Consider the following 4,609-nt stretch of genomic DNA (forward strand, 5'->3'; position numbering starts at 1 on the left):
ATGTGGGATCCTCCCGGCCCGGGGCACGAACCCGTGTCCCCTGCATCGGCAGGCGGACTCTCAACCACTGCGCCACCAGGGAAGCCCCCGTTTTATGATTTTTAAAGTAAATTTAGTGAACCTAAAAACAAAAACAAAAACTCATGGGTGATATTTTCTGCCATGGACTCTCCAAGTCCAAAGCCCGAGGAAGGTAGGGAGGTAAAAGGAGTTTTCTCTGATCTAGTTTAGTAAATTATGTGCATAGTAACTCTGGGAGGTCTTGGGTAAACTATTATGGGGGAGAGGCAATAATTTGACAAGATTTGGAACCCTATGACTATAGATTTTCCCCAGGAGTATACAGGTACACAGTTACTTGCAAATAGAACGAGCTATTTGATATAGGAACCTTATAAATTAGTTCTAAGTCGTATATTTTTAGCAAATAAATGACTAAGATGAATCAATCATTTATCGGTAAATTGCCAATTTTGCTTATAATTAGTTACTTTAGGTGGTTAAAATATAATGGAAAATGAGACCAAGGTCAAAGAATTCTGCTCACCGTCCTACCTATGGGTGTCACTCAACCCTGGCGGTGGATGGCATTTTATCAATAGTTCTCATCTTAACCTGTTATCAGACTGTCGGCCTCGTGAGGATCAGCTGAGCATGATCATGTCACTGAAGTTATTGACAATACTGGGAAAATAAGTGTTTCATTCACTGAGGGAGAGCAGTGATGTTTCAGTAGTTAAAATACTAAATATCATATGATACCACTTATATGTGGAATCTAAAAAAATGGTACAAATGAACTTATTTACAAAACAGAAACAGAGTCACAGATGTAGAAAACAAACTTATGGTTACCGGGGGGAAAGGGGAGGAGGGATAAACTGGGAGATTGGGATTGACATATGCACACTACCATATATAAAACAGAGGGCTTCCCTGGCGGTACAGTGGTTAAGAATCTGCCTGCCAATTCAGGGGACACGGGTTCAAGCCCTGGTCCAGGAAGGTCCCACATGCTGCGGAGCAACTAAGCCCGTGCACCATAACTACTAAGCCTGCACTCTAGAGCCCATGAGCCACAACTACTGTGCCCGCGTGCCACAACTACTGAAGCCCACGGTGCCTAGAGCCTGTGCTCCCCAACAAGAGAAGCCACCGCAATGAGAAGCGCGTGCACTGCAACGAAGAGTAGCCCCCGCTCGCTGCAACTAGAGAAAGCCCGCGCACAGCAAGGAAGACCTAACACAGCCAAAAATAATAAATAAATAAATTTATTTTAAAAAATAAAAAGTAAAATAAAATAATCAACAAGGACCTACTGTATAGCACAGGGAACTATATTCAATATAATAACCTATAGTAGAAGAGAATCTGAAAAGTATATATATAAAACTGAGTCACTTTGCTGTACAGCAGAAATTAACAAAACATTGTAAATCAGTATACTCCAATAAAAATTAAAAACAAAAAAATACTATATCCTGTTAGATACTGAGGTCAGCATTTGTCTTGTTAACTTGAAAGATGAAGAAAACGTGACTGGAGATGAAGGCACTGATGATATTTGGGATCTCTTAGAGGTTAGATTAGTGACACGAAGTAATGATATTGAAGTTGTCTGCCTTTGAACGGTTTCAATTCAGGGACTTTGATATATGAAATTTTGAGTAATAAGAGAATGTTAGAAATCACAAACTTTAGAACACTAATCCATTTCATTGTTTGTTTAAGAATGCACATTTTACTATCCTTTTCGTCACTTAACCAGCCAGTGTTAAAACACATTTGATTTTCCACAGAGGTTGCAGTTTTTAGACAGTGTGATTTTTTTTGCAGGCATGTATAGACCTGTATTATTTACAAGCTTTCTTTTATCCTTTTATTGAGATGCCTGAATTGGTATTTCCCAGCTGGACTTCGCTGGAGTTTAGACCTTGAACGGCAGAATGCAAATCTACTTTATCAAGGGTACATAACCTGCCTAACTCGTTCATTTTTGCAGTCAAGAAACATGGCTTACTTCATTAAATGCTGGTGCTCTTGCTCCAGAAATACTCATAGGATTGCAGCAGTTTGGTGGGGGGACAAGGGGGGCAGTCCGAAGACCAGTGTGGGTCCCCGGAGCACCCAGCATGGTGATGAAGGGCGAGGAAGCCTGGGCTGCAGTGTGGACTCTGCAGAGCGGCCGGGGCACCTCCCACGCACCCGGGCGGGCCTCAGCCACCAGAGCAGAGGAGGACTTAGGTGCAGTGTTTTAGACAGAAAGCTTTTTTTTTTAAAAAAATATTTATTTATTTATTTTTGGCTGCGTTGGGTCTTTGTTGCTGTGCACAGCTTTCTCTAGTTGCGGCAAACGGGGGCTACTCTTCGTTGCAGTGCACGGGCTCTAGGCATGCGGGCTTCAGTAGTTGTGGTGCACAGGCTCAGTAGTTATGGCTCGTGGGCTCTAGAGTGCAGGCTCAGTAGTTGTGGCGCACGGGCTTAGTTGCTCTGCGGCATGTGGGATCTTCCCGGACCAGGGTTCGAACCTGTGTCCCCTGCATTGGCAGGCGGATTCATAACCACTGCACCACCAGGGAAGCCCCAGACAGAAGGCATTTTCACTGTAACTCATCACTCGAATACTTTCTGCACTGCGCTTTCACTGCCAAGGGCGAGGGTTCAATCCCTGGTCGGCGAAATAGGATACCGCAAGCCGCACGGTGCGGCCAAAAAAAAAAAAAAATTCTCCTAGTTTTTATGAAATTCTCAAATTACAAATAATACTTTACCATTCTTTATATCACAGGAAGCAAAATAAAACCAAATTAGTTAACTGTAAATGGGCATGAACCATCTTAGTGGAGTGGTGGAAGTGTTCTAAATCTAGATTGTGGTGATGATTGAACAACTAGGTAAATTTGCTAAAAATCATTGAATTGTACACTTAAATAGAGGAACTGTATGAATTACATCTCGGTAAAGTTACTCACAGAGCCCAAATTAGTTGCAGTGCATCATATGACCACAGAATGTCAGCAAAGATTTTTCCATAAACCTATCTCCAAGGGGGACATAATCAACCACGGCTGTGGCTGCTGCCCTTCACCACAGAAATTTCTCTGTCCTGGGTCTCAGGGGCTTGAAGTTACCAAACACCAGAGTCAGGTATTAGGAATAAGGAAATATTTTCAAATATTGGCTTATGCAAATCTACAATGATCAGAGCTATCAAATCATTTAATCCATGATATATACAATTAAGTAAAACTCACACCACAACAATCTTCAATAAGCAAACTGGAAATTCAGTCCTATTGGAAATATTAAAGTCCTTTAAAACTACTTTTGGACTAATTATACGTTCTAGTAAATATTATACAAACTTAAAAAATTTTTTTTCTTTTTTTCATTTTTTTGTTTTGTTTTATTTATTTATTTTAATTGGGCCATGTATCTTTTTTTTTTTTTGCCCGTGCCGTATGGCATGCAGGATCTTAGTTCCCCGACCAGGGATTGAACCCGTGCTGTCAGAGCATTTAGTATCCCAGACCTCACTGTCTCATGACTTTGATTTCAAAGCTTTCAAGTCAGACAGTGGTTATTTTTAACAATTCATCCTGGGGGGAATTCCCTGGCTGCCCAGTGGTTAGAACTCCATGCTCTCACTGCTGAGGGCCCGCGCTCCACCCCTGGTCGGGGAAATAACATCCCACAGGCCTTGTGGAGTGGCCAAAAATAAAAATAAATAAAAAGAAAAAAAAATTCATCCTGACTAAAATAACTACAGCAACAAAACCAAAAGCAGTGTTACAGATGATACAGCGTGTAGAATGAATAATGGCTGTCTGTTTTAATGGAGGACTCATGGCTGATACAGCTCTTCCACTAACTCCCTGGGTCACTTAACCAGCCCAACCTCTGTTCCTCTGCTTTGACCTTGGCATTTAGTGATACTGTGAAGAAACGACTGACCCTCAAATTTCTGAGAAGAGTAAATACAAGTAATATTTCATCAGACACTATAGTTTCTTATCCCTGTGAGCACAGTTTCTACATTCTTGGTACTGAAGTCATTAACCCAAGAAAGCATCGTTCAGATTGCCTGTAACCAGAGTTCACGAGCGAAATGGCCGTAATGAAGGCAGAGGCATCTACTTTGATCTGGTTCACCTAGGTTAAGATTTTGACACATTAAGACTTTATTTAGATGAATGTTACTTCACTTACACTTATTTATAAATATGCTCAAATTGTGACTGACTGAAAATTTTCCAGCTCACAAGTCTCCGCCCTTCTTCATCTTAACATAGCTGCACTAAGAGGAAGTATTGCCAGCCTAGAAATGGCTGTGGTTTTCAGTGTCTTAGGAGGTTTACCTTCCCATAATCTGATTTACTGTTTTTACGTTCTTGAAAGAAATAAATTAGTAATGAGAGAGAGAGAGACTGTACTCCTTTTAGAAGATTTCTCCATGTTAATTAGTTATTTGAAAGGTTTTATTGATTACTTTCTTTATCTAACTGAAAAGGAGTTAGATGGAAAATTTTTAAATTGTACTTTTAAAATTTACATTTTTAATGTAAAATATAATAGCCATAAAAATCAAAGTTTAGTGACTTCCCTGGTG

This window comes from Lipotes vexillifer, unplaced genomic scaffold, assembly GCF_000442215.2.
Source record: "Lipotes vexillifer unplaced genomic scaffold, Lipotes_vexillifer_v1.1 scaffold1049, whole genome shotgun sequence".
Taxonomy (NCBI): domain Eukaryota; kingdom Metazoa; phylum Chordata; class Mammalia; order Artiodactyla; family Lipotidae; genus Lipotes; species Lipotes vexillifer.